The 17,904-nt window shown below is 38.3% G+C and overlaps 1 protein-coding gene and 1 pseudogene across 1 annotated transcript in view; both read left to right on the top strand.

Moving 5' to 3' along the window:
- LOC139460432 (uncharacterized) overlaps positions 1 to 17,904 on the top strand; it is a 289,333-nt gene that overhangs the window by 161,789 nt on the left and 109,640 nt on the right. The window lies entirely within an intron of this gene.
- On the top strand, positions 11,632 to 14,445 carry LOC139460825 (piggyBac transposable element-derived protein 4-like; annotated as a pseudogene).

The following is a 17,904-nucleotide window of genomic DNA, read 5'->3' as shown; positions in this document are numbered from 1 at the left end:
CGAGGTTATCTAAGGTTGAGCGTCCAGGAGTGAAACCGCTTTGGTCTGGATTTATTATGTTGTTTTGTTCTAAGTAGTGTTGTAACCTGTTTTTGGCCATTGATTCCATTACTTTGCATAAGTTAGAAGTTAGGGAGATTGGTCTGTATGAATTAGCCTGGTCAGCTGGTTTATTGGGTTTGGGGATTGGTATGACCAGGGCTTGTTTCCAAGGTGATGGGACCTGTCCGTTTAGATATATGAGGTTATAGAGTTTCAGAAGAGTTTGGAGTAGTTTGGGTGGTAGTTGTTTAATTATCTGGTATGAAGTAAGGTCTAAGCCTGGGGCTGTGCCCTTTTTCCGGACCGATATTTATACTAACTTATATGTGGTATACCATGGGTTTGGGTAAGTTGACCAATCACAAGGTTAGGTTCTGTTGACCAACCATATTAAGGATTAACATTTATGTCAATGTTATTGTAAGGTTTGGAACTATTTGGATGTGTCTCCCTTGACGCTAACTAGTTGGCAGGTGACATCTATTGTTTTAGATGATTAGCACTAGGTAATTAGGGTAGTGTCTAGACTTATTGAATACAGACGTAATTAAGTGGTAGAGACAATGTTATTTTAGGGTTATGTTTACTTAGTTGGATTATGGGGATTAAGGTTTGTTTACATTGATACTTAGACACCCAAATTAAGTCATAGCTTACATGGCATTTACATTAACAATATTTCAATAGGGATAATTATTGAATGTTTTGGTTTATGTGACAAGTATTTATGGTTTAATATTTAGGTGATTTAGAACATTGCAATGATATTATATTTTGATATTTTGTGCATTAAAGTATATTTTATGAATAACTACCATTAAAGGTTTTCTAACAGTTGTTTTTAGTAAATAGCATCATTACAAAACTTATGTACATATTTAATGCCCATGATACTTCACTTAACCAATGTGTGAAAGGGGTTGCGTAGAACGTCACTAAAGTCTTTACTTAACCAATGTGTGAAAGGGGTTGCGTAGAACGTCACTTAAGTCTTTACTTAACCAATATGCAAGTTCGGTTGCATTTAGTGACACTTAAGTCCTGACTTAACCAACTTTTCTATGATGTGCATAATATCACTTAAGTGTGTAATTAACCAATTTCCTCAGAATATTGTATATGTCACAGTCAATGTCTACTATCAGGCAATATGTACATTTACTGAAAATGTCAGTCAATATGTGTATTGACAGATTCAGTCAGGCAGTGTACATATTGACCAAAAGTTCAATATAATGTACATTTTCCTATAACAATGAGACTGGTTTTAGACAGATTGACTGAATTGAATTGGACTCCTCGTTTTTATTTGGATCTATTTTGATATTACGATGATGATCAAAGTAGCGTCTATAAGTATTCAGTTGACACAATATATTGGAAGCAATCTGATGTTCACAAATGTCAACACGTCACTAATGATCTTTGTTTTCTTAATGTGTAAAACAGATTAGAAGCCTCTGGTGACCTCACATTACCTCACAAAAACGTTTATGTTTCTTGAGCAACGTGTGCTCTTCACATAGTTTCAATATCAGGCAATGGTAAGATTCATATATAGTTCATGCACATAGTCAGGCCCACTTAACATCAGTGAATTATGTTAACAGGCATGTACAATAGCATGTACCCCAAGTTGTTGTATTCATATATGGGCGGTGGAGTAGAATCAAGCACACAATCCTGTGAAGTATTAACGATGATACATATTTGACAAACCGTTTCCATGACAGAGAACACATTGTATATATTGTACTGATTAATGTTTTGTGAGCTTAAATAACATTATCTGATATTGTTTAAAAGGTGTTAATTTTATAACATGATTCAAAACTTGTAACCTATAGCCAACCAGTTTTTCCAGATGCATATGAAATGCTATATATCGGTGTTTCTGAGAACTAATAACAGCGCAAGAACAGATAAAAATATGAGTCAATGTTTTGTAGCCTATGCTCGTATGCTAAGGTCATGTGATTGTAGCAAATAATATTCCACAAAAAGATTTGATATTAAGACTGCTATTTCGCGTATTTGTTCGTACATATTCAAGTAACTCGTAGTCTAATATAAACAAAGAAAAAAGTTACGCACACCCTAATATATTTCGCTGTTATTTTTTGGTCCCAATATTTGTAACAGTCTTGAAAGATATAATTACAGGAAGAATTATGTTTTCTCGAGATGATGTAATTAGTCATGCGTGACAGCTTACATGCTATGCCTGGTATGCCCGTGCAGCATGCTACCCTCGAGTATCTCTAAAAGCAGTATATCCAAACGTTAAAATTGCTTATTTAAGCTCGGTTTCAAACAGTTATTCCACGACATTGTGTGACCATGGCATGAAGGCGATAATATCAAGCCACAAGATGGCATAACGCAGGAATGTCTTGTAATGCCATTTGTCGGAATTTGGGGTATCATCACATTGTCGTAAGCCGTAAGTCGAGAAACATGCTCAGACCGGTCATGTAAAGGAACGTCCAAGATCCGAAAGACCTCATGTGATGGCACATCACGAAGACAGGAACCTTCTTCGTCTCATACGCCGAGAACTGTAATCTGAAAACTTGGAGACAGATCCATTGGAGTGGTTGTTGTTGACCATGAGGCATGAGACGTAGGGTGGAATGCGCCATCCGGGCACGTGGCGGTTATACCGCTACTGATCTGTTTCACGTGTCATGTCAAGTAGAGACTTTCAGGAACATTTTCACATGAAACATCAAACGTAACTCGTGTACTTAATCCTGCAGCTCCATACTTTTTTTAGGTATTGCCTCAGGTCAAAAACATGGCTTTACCATGATGTTTCTGTCAGTAAATTTCAATCACAACTCATCTTTTTTATTTGTTGTCAAATGTTTGTTCTATCCGATCACATTGGTATCGCCCGGGTCCTGTGGTCAGTCATCCGGTGCCATGATTTTTGCCATTTGTCATGGTTCAGAAATAGGGGTGTGCTGAACTTTTTTCTTTGTGTATATATAACCCTTTGTCTTAGATTTGAATATTAATCCTCCAGCTTATGTTTATGCCAACTGGTGATGAGGAAAGCAATATTGTATATTTTCTATAATATAAAGGACATGCTGTATCTGCTTATGGTGTTGGGATATATAGAGGTTATCACGCGAGTGTGTTTGGGGATGGTAAATATCCTGCATTAGGAATAAACATTGTATTTAGCGAGCCTTGGCGAGCTAAGTACATAGTGTTTATTCTAATACAGGTTATTTACCATCCCCAAACACACAAGATATAACCTCTTTATCATATAATGTCATTCTTTAATTCTGTGCTTGAAAATCGCTCTCCCTCTCTCACAAACATTACCTAAACATTGCGAGTTTTCCTGGAATGCGCGCATTAATATTTATTACGTCACAGGGTAAGTGATGTGTCAGTCGGATAGTGACAGTAGACAATACAGTTCCAACTGAAATCTGTTTCTTATACAGTGGCGAAGCAACATATACGCAAAACAACAATTGTTTTCACTTGCATTTCGCGGCAATCAATCGGCCTGCCCGCTAGAGTAACTGCCTTTTGTCAAAGGGAAGCTTCTCTAACCCTAGTCTATGAGACGTCATGGCCACGGGCAGACGTTGTTGACAGTCGGCCTGTCCTGTCAAAACGCTAAGAAGTGCAATCAGATGTACACACACCGACAAAACGAAACAAGGTAACACTTCAAACATATTTCTGCCAAATTCAACTATTTTAATTTGCGGTTTCAAGCCGCAGAGGTCTACAAGCACAGATATTGCTACTGATTCTGCTTGGCTAGGCCTAGTGCCCTCGCAAAATTGTTTCGAAATTTATATCTCCAAAGTTGCCAAAACTTATAAAATGCCTTAGCTACGTCACAGTTAGACACTGATTTTAAGTGTATTAGACTGTTCTTTTGATAATGATATCAATTATCCCTGTAGTTTATCCAGATTTTCGATGGTTAATTCTGACTTGATTGTCGAATGACAAGGGCGACGCCATGTTTGTTTATAAAACACTGAAAGTAGTCCCTACTTGACCTTTGATATTTGCATCTCTATCCGCATATGACCCCAACGGATATCAATTTTATCCGTTGGCTTTATCCTGCCGAGAAACCCTCCCATTGTATGATAAATAAGGTTATCTAACTCACATACTTTAATAGAAACTTACGCTACAAAAGAATCGCCTGCACCACAAAGTTTACAATCACGTCACAATACTCTGTGACGTCATTTGTGGAATTTTGTTGCAAGATCCACCGGCGAAACAATGCCATGGGACGTCAGCCTAGCAACGGGGTGTACAGGGGTCATTGAGTGTGCATAAGCTCCTCTCAGTGATCTTAACATCTCCTCAGGTTTAATAAGCCAAGAGATGTTGAGAGCTTTCAATGTTTGTTGTCGTTCCCGCAGTACATAAGCACGCCCTATGGTATCACACAATGTATAATACAGCTGTATGTTTATTAAACAGGTAATCTCTTTAGGGGCAAGTAATAAATATACAGACAAAGCTGAAATATGTTCACGAATGTTCACGCGGTATACATGTAATACATAATAAAACAAGAAAGTCCACATATACCAACATCTTCTTTATATTTACTGATATAAAGAAGATGTTGGACTAATGTGAACTTGATAGAATATATATATAGTTGAAAAATTGTAAATTTCGTAGTTTATGCTGACAGCCTGAAATGATACAAAAGAAAAGTATGTGCGCATTATACACAACAGATATATTTTCCAGAATTTAATTGCCCGTAATTAAGGGTGCATATAACACACGAGTGTGTATTATACATGAATCAATAAGTTGTGTGCACATTGATCAGTCGGAAGGGGTGCTAATTTGGATTGTTCACTAGCAAATATATTAGCAAATATCGCCATGGGCGTTTATTAGAGCGGGGCGCCAATTATGTCGAATACGGCATATATATATGCCACTATATGCATGTTCTGGGTGTTTTATATTTTTATGTTGTTGACAATTTTTGTAAGACCATGTCATTGATGAACATAGTACCCTACCTTAAATGTTTTAGTGTTGCTTATTGAATCAGCTCTTACGATAGCGTTTGTTTGTTTGTTTGTATGTTTATTTACAGATGTATTTGATAAATACATTCCAAACTGTTCATTTGTCATTGTATATTAAGGCTGTGGGTCGCGTTCGGTTATGCTTCTCCTGTAGCAGTATTCCAACAATACCAAGACACCAGACAGGGGCTTCACGCATTGTATCTATGTCAACGAAATGGTCTCGAGCATTCAGCGTGTGGGCTACAACCAGCACTTGCTTCAATGTCAAGGGGGCGGTCGGGTAGCCTTGTAGTTAAAGCGTTAGCTCGTCACGCAGAAGACCCGGGTTCGATTCCCGACATGGGTACAATGTGTGAAGCCCATTACTGGTGTCCCCCGCCGTGATATTGCTGGAATATTGCTAAAAGCGGCGTAAAATTATACTCACTCACTCACTCCATGTCAAGACCCGATTGTTTACGAGCCGTCTTTGTATGGCAGGAGTAGCTGTACGGCGTCAGGCAACTAACATTTACTTTTTTTATGCACAATGTGTTAGTGTCGGGTGCCACCGGTAGAGCTGGATATGCTTAACCTTTTTGCAAAAACCTGAAGTCACCCCTGATTCGCAGTGTTCCATTCATATAACGTTCAACGCTTTTTTACATTTTACGCACAGTTGTACTAGTATCTGTTTTCAGAAGATAATAGAGATTGATTGTCTTTAGGATTGGCATTGTGTATTTACATGAACCAAAGGGACTTCAGTGTTTATGTGAAGTAGGGATGTGCGGTTTTATCCGTATACCGGTATATTGCAATACAAATTCATCACGAAACGTTTTTGGCGTATCGATTTTTCCCTCATTATTCAAACATCACCTGATAAAAATAGCTATTTTACAATCGGAGTGAGTGAGTGAGTGAGTGAGTGAGTGAGTGAGTTAATATTTAACGTCACATCGGCAATATTTCAGCCATATCGTGACGAGAAGTACATTAATAATACATAAATGTATACAATATAAAAAGCTGTCAACGAAGGACAGTACAATAACTAGAATATCACATAATCTATTTGCAACTAGTTTAGAATATATAAAAGGCATAAGTATCAGACAACAACACAATATAAAAAGGGGCCAGAGATCGCAAGCAACTGAAGGTAGATCACCATGCTATGGTCCATGGGGACTTACAGTACCTTTGCTTCCTGCATGGACCCCGGCAGGATTTATATCATCCCTTCAGTCACTGGTGATAGTTTACCAGTTAAGCCTGAGAATAAAATGACAAAAATGCTACGTTTTAAAAGTCTGGTATGCATAAAAATACTTCGAATGATTTGGGACTTACATACCCTCTTAGTTTACAATCGGAAATCATCGGGAACGAACGTTGCTGACAACTTGGAACTAGAGTTACTTCCCTTGATTGTTTATCCAACATGGTGGACGCCTTTGACATCGTGCCGAACAAAAGGGCCACTACCAGTACTGTGATCACTGATCACAGTGCTGGTAGTGGTAAAACATTTGAAATTTGACCAGTTGTATCTTTTGACATTGAGTGTAATTTTTTTTCAAAATGTTTGATGAGAGACAATGACTGACATGGAATTTGTCATGATGTATAATTCTTATCAAATTTATGTTAATGTTAATGTTTCATTGTTTTTCAAACTGTTTCAGAGAGTAACATTATTCAAATGTGATTGAAAAAGGTTGGAGACTGTGACTGACATGTATATGCCATGATGTATAGTCTTACCTTATTAAATCAAAACAAAGACAAAAACAAATGCTTCATACTCTTTATTTGATTGTAGATAAAAATAATAGTACAATTTATTAAAATTGGTTCATAATTTTGACCAAATTGTTAACGTTGCAGCTTTCATATTAATATTTGTCAAAGGGATATGAAAAAAGCTTTTCTCTTGGTAGAAATTATTTCCCAATATATTGCAATAATATTGCAATATATTTTTGAAATATTGCAATATATCGCAATACACTTTTTGGTCCAATTCCCAACCCTAATGTTAGGGGTGGGTGGGGTGGGGTGGGTGTGTCTGGGATTATGTCGAAACAATACTTTGTCCCATACAAGGCATAAGAATGATTATCCTTCAAACTCTGAACACAAAAATACAGTGTTATGAGGTGAGGTCTTTTTCCAAAAAAGATACACATAGGATTATAGCTTTAAAAGAATATGCTTCAGCCTCTTAACACAAAAAATATATTGTTATAAGTTGTTTTTTTCCTTTTGAAAAAAATATATTTAGGATCGTAGCTTTAATTAAAACAATAGCTCCATACAAAATCCCAGGACACCACCACCCTTCCACCCCCGAATAGAAAATGGGCAGTCCCTAAGTGTGTTATGTATATAAACCTTATGCACCTACTTAGAAATTATTATATATATGCATCTTACATCATGTACATCGGCTACTTTTGACGTACATTTTTTTGTGTCCAGACGCATTTGACACATTAAAGCACAATTTTCAAACATATGAACTTTGTTGTTTTTGTAATGTAAATAACCATTTGCATAATCTAGATGCTATTTGTAGATGAAGCTGTATGTAATTTGAACACGTTGACGTTGTGTCACTAACCTTACCCATATTACTGAGTTTGAATCAACGTTGGTGGTGTGATAACACCACATGGTTGGACGATATCGTTTGATACAGTAGCGAATGTGAAAAGAGTCTGACGTTCTATTGCTGAAATATTGCTGAAGGCGGCGTTAAACAACAAAGAAAAAAACAACAAACATTTTCTTGTGTGTTTTTAATGTGGGAGGTAATCCCAATGTGATGCAGTTATCATGGTTATCAGACGTTTACTACTTTGGTGAAAATTACAATGGTATACATAGTATGGACACATAGTCAGGGCGGATCATGGATTCGAACCTGCGATTATGGGTTTCTGGCACGACTAGAGACGCAAATCTTCACGCGGTATTATTGAAACCAGCTTTGAGTTTGAGAGGTTTCTTGAAAATATCGTGAGGAAATTGCCAATTTCTTACCCTATCATATCTTTTAAATGAAATTGTAGGATAGAACTGTGAAACATGTGGACAATGCCAAGTGTTGTTTACTGTTAATAGCAAGCATCGTAATGTAAATAGAGAATATGATATGAGTGTTCAAGTCAAACTATGTTTACAACACGAGTAAGTAAGTCGCAAATGCAGCGCAACCACAATATATGGAATGATGTCAACTTCATCTTCAGCTATGACGTCGTTTCTAGCGTGACGTCAGTCCGACCTCACGTCGCATTTAGATTCAAATGACGTCAACAATCCCGTCCTGGTGACAATACACTGTTGTCTCGTGATGTGATATGACCCTAGGGCACATATATACTGAACAACAAAAGTTCCTGTGACACTAAATAAGATTTAATGCAAAATTATGTTTTTTACCAAATCTGAAACAATTTCGGTTTTTGCAACAGATAAAAGACTCCTCTAAGTTTTCAAATGGTTTAATTTGCCATACTGACTTCAGAAAATGCGTGATTTCATAAAAAAAACATGAACATGCCAAAATATCAATTTACAAATCAATAGCGTGTGTGTCCGCCTCTGGTTGCGATGCAAGCAACACATCTTCGTCTCATGGAATGGACCAGGCGTCGAAAAAAGTCCTGTGGGATATCTGTTCCTAACTGCTGGAGCATGTTTCGAAGTTCTTGAAGTGTCTGTGGAACACGTGGTTGACGTCGAAGGCGCCGATCCATCTGATCCAACATGTGCTTGATTTGGGAGGGAACCGGCCAGGGGATGACATTCACATTGTTTTGTAGAAGAGAATCCTGAACAAGTCGAGCAATATGAGGCCGGGTGTTGTCATGTTGATCCCGTCGCGGTAACGCTGTCCATTGAGATTTACCTCTACCCAACGGGTCCTCTGTCTTGCTGTAATCCCACTCCATACCATAACGCTGCCGCCCCCGAACCGATCTTCTTCCATGACACAATGATTGACGTAACGTTCACCTGTCTGCACCACTGAAGACGTGCTTGATGGTGGTTTCCTGACAAAATGGGACGTCTGGCGGATCTTCTGATGACAATCCCTGCACATCTGAGGCGACGACGTACGGTTTGTGAAGATATTCGTCAAAGGCCAAGGATGCTTCTTGCAGTCACTGTTGCTGGCTGGAATCGATTTCATTTCGTAGGTGTGTTGTTCTTGTCGATTACTGGTTACGCATGGCCTGCCACTCCGAGGATGGTCTCTGACTGTATTCGTCTGTTGCCAACGTTGCCATAAACACGAAATGGTGTTACTGTGGACGTTAAATTGTCTTGCAACATTACTTTGACTCGATCCTGCTTCAAGCATACCATTGGCTCGCAGACGCTCATTTTCAGACAGGCATAGCATTTCGTAATGTTGAATAATTGCGTAATTTTGTTGTTTTTCTGAGTGGTTGTTGTCAGCACGATGGTGAACAATGCATATGGAATCCCATTAACGCACATGTTTTTATACCCATTCTTGGGTAGTGGAATGCATGGGGCTTGCATAAAAGTCAACTTTTGCATGGAATGCATGCTTTTCTGTAGCAGTTGCGTTTTTGTGACTTGATTCCATACATGTACTACAATATTAAAAAACAACAACTTTACTTGTTCGAAAAATACACTAAAATATTGGTGTCACAGGAACTTTTGTTGTTGAGTATATGATTTTTATTGACCCCGATATGCTTGCCCTCGTCGGTTATAGATTGAGATTATTATACAAGCATGTGTATCTTACTGGTTTTATGAAAAGAGTGTCAGAATTCTTGTCTTTATCGAGCGAGAGCCAGTTTTGTAAAATCATTATGACACACATGTGAGTGTAATAATTTCTTTATTACCCATTATTGCTTCATCCTTTTGAGCTCCCCTTTACAAAAACCTTCACTGATCACCACTGCTGTCCTACGAAACCATAATTTATCCAATGACGTCAACAATCTACAGCTATGACGTCATTTCTAGTGTGACATCATTCCCTCCTTACGTTACAATGAGATTCGAATGACGTCAACAATGCACTGGTGCGCAAGAAGTGTTATTTTCACTACGATTTTTATTAACTCGGTTATTTCTAACCCTGTGGCTGATAAAGGATTTTATTACCCGCGTGGTGAAGATATAGGTGGTAAGATACTAAATCCGTACATCACACGTGTGTCGTACAAGGTTGACCTTGTTTTATTCGTTTTGATTTGATAACCATGACCTCTGTCACACCGGGACTACTTTTTTCATTCATAAAATATTGCGAGACATCATTCATTTTGCAACTACAAGGCAGAACTGAAGAAATTAATGAGAATGAGAGATATTTACAAACACTTTATTAAACCAAACAAAATAGTCACACGCATCAAATTCGGTTTGCAATATATATAAGTTATGCAAAGAGCATCTACAGACATTATATAATCGAACTACATCCATTTACAATGTACGACTACTGATCAGTGGAGCTTTCAATTTGATTTTACGTAAAAGGATAAGCGTGGTGAAATGAAGTCTGTTTAAACTATCTGGACAGATATTTAGACTTACTTTGGATGATCTGGTTGTGCCATCAGTGTCCCATTCAACAAGTATTTTGTGGCGCTGTTACGGGAGGCGTTGTTTATGAATGAACGTAGATTCTACACGACTGCGCGACCAGATCACTAAAAGTGAACAGTTCTGACACAAACCATTAGAAAACTCCGTGGAATTGTGCCTGACTTCTGAATTTTGTGGCCCCAAACATCCCAAATGTGAACAATAACATTCCCTATCTCTAGCGTAAAACGCTTTGAGTTGACCTAGATCATGGTTGTCTTTTCTTATTCCGCTGGTGACCTTGCCCTTAATCGTTCGAAGCTGTCACTGACATGCAAGCAGACTTGAGTTTTTTTATTTTCACGTCTTCAGTATAGGGTGGTACAGTTAACATGAATGTCTTTGGCGAACACTCTCCCAAAATGGTACGAACATGATATAAATTCAGCTGATAGATCAAGGAAACTGAACCATTTTGATTGCACAGACGGGACACCGGCAGTGCGAGTGACCGACTGTCAGTCGGATATTCAAAGCACGGCGCGAATGTGACTTTTCAAATTTTCATATAGGTGCCCTTCGTACTAACATGGCGCTTGAATTACCATAAGTTGAAGAATTTCTTTCAAAAGGATCTTGAGCGTCGGCGCTGTTTTGTTTGCAACCACAACTGCAGGCGTATGTTGTTAATGCGTATGCATAGAAAGGTCAACAATGCCCATATTTGGGCATATATGAATATTCATGCACAACCAGATTTTGCAACCAGTTTCAGTTGGTCTGTCAACGAACAAAAGTTGTTATGTATTTACACTTTAATATATATTTAACGTGGGTAATAAATAAAAAAACACACTCATTCTCGTTAGATAACATTTTTATGAAACTCGTGAACTTTCTATGGTATCTGACCTTGCTTTCGCTCGGTCAGTTACTATAGAAAGTCCACTCGTGTAGTGTAGTATTCTCTATTCTTGGACTCTTGTTGGCCATGGGTGTCGTCAAGAAGCCAACCATCACTTCCTACTGGAATGAGGGGGACAAAAACTGGCTGGCGTCAACACCTTCAGGCCGGTTCTTGATATTGTGAATGGATTATTCGCAAACTTTCATGGGTATGTTACCTTTTAACTTTCTCCATTCTGATATATCATATGAAAAGTATTGGAACACTATTCATTATGGAACTTATTTCATGCTGCACCGATGTGAGGTCCTATTGAATTAAGCATGGCAAATGACAATATGAAAATTACATATACCAAAAATTATAGATTTGTTACATGTACATTTGTAAAACTTTTTTTTATTGAAAACTTCTTAAATTAAAAAATAAGACATAAGGATCTATACCAAAACGTCACCTTGACCATGTTGACAGTAAATAAATAAGTTGTTATCCATAAATTGTGTCTATCTTGTCATCCATCAACTTCTAAGTAATGCATATCACACAATTCCTTTTTTCAGGCTGGCCCAGAGTGTTTGCGTTGATGAAAGGATGGTTGGCTTCAAAGGGCGACATCACCTTGTACAGTACATGGCCAACAAGAAAGCAGACAGATGGGGGGTGAAGTTGTGGATCCTTGCCGAGGCGGGTACTGGATACACCCATCAAGTTCTTATCTACAAGGCCCGGAACCTTGGAGGACCACCGCCCAAGACAGGTCTTGGGCATAGTGTGGTCCTGGACTTGATGGAACCGCATCTCGACAAGGGCCACCACATCATCTGCAACAACTACTTCAGCAGTCCGTCTCTCTGCCATGCTCTAGTTGACAGGAAGACATTCTGCACAGGAGTTGTCGCCGTCCGGAGGAAGGGAATGCTGAGCTCTTTCATTGGGAAACGACCACCTAGGGGCTCGACAATTGTGAGAAGACAGGGTCCACTGCTGGCAGTGCTCTTTTCGGACAGGAAGGTCTTCACAATCCTATCTACCATGGGTAGTCCAAGGTAAATTCAAAATATTGAATATATTTCTCAATATGCTGTTTAGTGTTCAGCAGTGTTAGAAACAGTTTCAGTCCACAAGTCATTATAATATATAACATATAGCAAAACCCTTATAGAAGGCACATTTCAAATGGTCCTAGGACGAGTGCCAATTTCTAATGCTGTTCAGTTAGTATGATTCCTACTCCAAGTGACCATTTTCTTTCATACATGTACACTTTGATGAGTGTCAGTTACTTTAAAATTTATCATAAAGATGAAAAGAATATAGAGATTCTGTGTACAGTCTTTTTGAAGAAATTAATATGAAATATTTTATTTACAGAATGGAAGATGGTCTTAACTCACGGGGCCGGTCTGTCACTCGCCCTCAGTCGTTAGACTGTACAACACTCCAATGGGTGGAGTTGACCTTGGGGATCAACTCATTGGTGTGTATGATCCCCAAGTCCACTCTGTGAAGCTGTGGAAGAAAGTTTTAATCAACTTTCTTCTCACAGCATCAGGTAAGAATTATTTTATTCATTTGAAAATCAAATAATTTGGTAACAAGGAATTTAGGAATAACTTATAATTCTAGATCTATGTCATTACCAAAATTGTTTTTTGTTAATACGTGATCAAAATACATTTCCTCCTTGTTCTAACCACGAAACTATGCGCTAAATAAATATCGTGCATATTATACGCATTATTCTGATTCAGACACATTTTGTGTAACAAGACGGATGTTCCGATTGAACATTTTAGTCAGGCATCGGTTACCTCCCTTTATCGGCTTGTCGATCAGTCACTTGTACGCGAGGCGGTTCGCGCAGTTTCGAAGAAAGTAAACATGTTTCAACGCGATGGAAAATGGGTGTGCGTTGGTGTTCGTGAAATAATCTGTATATTTTGTAACTTCATGACGAACAAGCTTTTAGAAAATACTACACGTTAGTTTCTGAAAAATATGTACATAGGAGAAAATCGCTGTCAAAAACAGAACATTTTGCTCGATTTTTGCACATTTTTCTTCCAATTTGACCGTTTATTATTTTTCTTATGACATTTGTTTCATGTCATTCGATAACTAGTAGAATGATCAATAACTGTACATAATTTTGTTTTATTATTTTCACAAATAACGCTTGTAGAGACATTTTTGTGCAACATGCAGAAATCCATGGTCCACTGACAGACCGTCACGCATACGAGTGACCCCCCTCTCCATGCTCTCAGGTGGTCACTTGAACGCGAGACGGGAGAGCCGTCTCGCGTACACTTTACGTCCTCTACTGATTACTACCACCCATACGGTCATAATCATGATAAAATATCAACCAATATGTAATGAATGGCATTAACTGAATACAATAATGGAATAATTTCGCATCTGGTACCACTTCCACCATGTCCACTGTTTATTCATTGTACTGATTAATCAACATAAACCACATCTTCTGAACAGCTATTTCATAATGTTTGATTTTAATGTTTCATACTCATTTCATTTCAGTTAATGCCTATCAGACATTCCTGAACACTCATGGTAGAACGACCTCCCGTCTGGACTTCCACATGTCCCTTCTCCACTCACTCGTCGGGAACTGAGGAGGACTGGCAGGCCCAGGACCCAGCCTCCTTCCCGACGACTGACCGGACGTCACTTCATAGAAGTGCTGCCTGAAGGGAAGAGGAAACAGTGTGTTCTCTGCAGAAAGAGACAGAGGGCCATCGATGGCTCTGCAGGAAAGGTCAGGACCTGGTGTCCCGACTGCCACGTTGGCCTCGCTGTGCACGCTGTTTCCGTCTGTATCACACAGCTGATCACATTGAAGAGTGAAAGGCTGTGTGTGCTGGCATATGATGGAACATGACTCATGTCCCATCAAATCAACCCTTCAAGCAGTTTCCCCATCTGTGTGCTTCATTGTAAATAACTAGTGAGTGAGTAGGACTTACGCCGCACTTGCAATATTCAAGCGACATCACAGCGGGTTATTGTATATATATACTTATGTAAATTTTTCATGTGTGTGTATATATATATATTAAAGGATGTTTTTGTGAGAGAGTATGACCTAACGCCGTATTTGCAATATAACAGCAACATCATGGCGATTCACTGTAAATAGATCATTGTCTATTGGATATGATTATGTACTTATTGTAAATGAAGTGAGTTTGTTTTATGCCTCTTTTAGCAATATTCCCGCAAAACTATGTCAGGTTAATGTACATATGTTCATATTATGTTCTATATTTATTGTACATGTAATTATTGTGTGTATGTAAGGATCTGTGTGTGAGTAGGACTTCCCACTGCATCTGCAAAATTCCAGCAACATCGCCAGAATCTTTGTAAATTGATTATATATATTGTATAGATGTACTTACTGTAAATACTCAATGTGTGTGTATATATATATAAGGATATTTCTGTGAGAGAGTATGACACAATGCTGTATTTTCAATATAACAGCAACATCACAGCGATTCATTGTAATTAGATTGAATTATATTAATGATATACCATATTCGACGTAATAAGCGCTCAGGGCGCTCTCAAAATTTGAAATAGGGGGCTCTTATTAGAATATTATTTTGGTAGAAAAAAGAGAGTTGAAAGATAAATTTCGTGGTTTATGCTGACACACTGAAATATATGCGACAGATACATTTTTCCAGAATTTAACTGCCCATAATTAAGAGTGAGTGAGTGAGTTGGGTTTAACACCGTTTTTAACATTATTCCAGTTATATCACGGCGTGTCAGCTTAATGTGGGAGGAAAGCCCGAAGTGATGCAGGTCTCAGACGTTTACCAATTCAGTGAAACCCATGAGCACGGGTATGGTGCTGACAAACCTAGAAACATAATCGGGGCGAACCGGGATTCGAACCCACAATCATAGGTTTCTGGCGTGCCCAAGGGACGCAACTCTGCACAGCGAATCGGGCGCCTTAGACGACTGGGCCACCCGTGCACCCCCCCCCCCCCCCCCCCCCCCCCCCCCCCCCAATGATTAAGAATGCATATAACACACGAGTGTGTATTATGCGCAAATAAATAAGTCTTGTGTACATTGATGAATCGGTAGGAGTGCTAATTGGGATTGTTCACTAACCAATATCTTAGCAAAGCGGGGCGCTTATTACGTCGAATACGGTATATATATATACTTACTCTAAATAGAAAATGGATTTGTGTATATATAAAAGGACATGTTGGTGCGTGAGTATGATTCAACACCACACATTTGCAATATCCCAGTTAATTCGTGGCGATTCATTTTACATGGATTATTGATCTTTTGTTCACAATTATGTACTTCATGTAAATAGAGTGAGTATGATTAATGCCACTTTCAGTAGTATTCCAGCAAAGATGCAACACTTTTTTAAAACTTTATTGTACATAGTTTATATATTATTCACATGTAAATACTGTAAATAAATATGTATAAATTGAGAGATTTGTACATTTGTCTTATATATATCTCATTTAAACAGTTACAAGATTTGTGACTGATGATACTTTTCAAAGGAATAAATATAGGACATTAAGGACAGTAAGTATAACAGTAAGGACCTGGGAATAAGAAATAGTTTTCTAAGTTCTTCCCATTACAGCCATACGAAAGTGGCTTATGAAAGTGTGGGTGTACCTCTGGAATATTAACAGAATATTCAAAAATGTTCACAGATTATTCATGTATGCATTTATTTGTAAGCATACTTTCTAATTATTAATTGATACATAGTAATAGATTCTCCAATGTTATCTTAACCAATGACGTACATAGATCTACACAACTATAGAAACTAAACGTTTTTTCTTCTAGTCCTTATAGTTATAATGATAAACCCTTAAAAATTGCAAATTTCTTCTTGTCCGTATTATAACTTAACTATTGGTCAGTTTGGCAAGAACTATTGGACAAGTGCCAATTTCAACCGCTGCAACACATGCACATCTTTGCCGTAACGTATTCTGACAAAGTTCGCTCAACTGACATAATGTTATCCATAAATTTTAGCGGTAAATGCCACGTGCAAGCGCGGATGTGAGAGAAGACAGCAAGCCGTGAATGTATTTGTTAGGGCTTGTGCTAATCTGAAATGTCCGTTTTTTTCGGGCGGGTAACCTGGCCTTCTTTCTTCTCCAAATTCTTCACAAATTACCTTTTTTCAAATTCATCAAACATTACCAGTTATACATAGTTTCATTTGTATTAAATAACCGTTGAAATATACTTCGGATAATGGTATTCATAACAGCTAGTCTACGACATCGCCATGGAAATCATTCATCAAAAAGTTCCCGACAGAAAGATTAATTATGGAGATCAAGTTTGATTATACTTTGAACATTTCATGACAAAAATCACATATACATCCAACTGACTGTAATAAATGTTAGCTGATACAGTTCCTTTTGGGTTTGTGATCAGTGGTTCCATGTCTTTAATACTGCTTGATGGACACTCTGCTGATGTAAGCAGGGACGGAAATGGAAATCGGGAAAATATGACCCCGATCAACAAAGCCTTCGTAGCGCTACGAACATCGTAAAACCCATCGTAACTTTATGACAAAAATCTTAAGCGATCCACAAAGCTATCTTAGTGAAAATATCTCGTAAAGTTAAGAGAAAAATTATGAGTGGTCAGTACCTATTGTAAATCAAGCATTTCTGACATAACTTTAGTATCAAGATGGCGGCATATTTTTTGCTTGGCTTAATAGAAGAAAAGGCATAAGATCACGACCAAGGGTGTTTCGAGACCGAAGTCAAGTACTTGACACGCTCGATGATGCCATTATAATCCAGAGCTACCGGCTACCACGTCATGCCATATTTGAACTTACAGACTCACTAAAACCATATCTTGCTTCCCAAACAGAGTGTTCCCATGCATTGTCCCCGGAAACACAAGTTTTGATTACCCTCAGATTTTATGGTAAGGGGTCGTTCTTCACTGCACTAGCAGACTTGCATGGGGTATCCCAGTCCACTGTGTCATGAAGCCATTGTCAAACAACTAAAACTTATTTTGTTCCCAAAGGCAACATCCGACCAACGTGTCACGAAGGAAGCATTTTATAACATTAGTAGATTTCCAAAAGTGCTTGGTTGTATAGATGGCACCCTCATACCTATCATGCGACCCACCGGGGATGAAGAAGCGGTTTACGTTTGCAGGAAGGGCTTTCATGCCGTAATCGTTCAAGCTGTCTGTGACGCAGAACTAAGGTACATCACACTTCACAGACGTTAACAACAACACCCGGCAACATCC

This window comes from Haliotis cracherodii, unplaced genomic scaffold (genome assembly GCF_022045235.1).
Source record: "Haliotis cracherodii isolate W230 unplaced genomic scaffold, xgHalCrac1.p SCAF_14, whole genome shotgun sequence".
Lineage (NCBI taxonomy): Eukaryota > Metazoa > Mollusca > Gastropoda > Lepetellida > Haliotidae > Haliotis > Haliotis cracherodii.
This window is presented reverse-complemented; position numbering and strand designations above follow the sequence as displayed.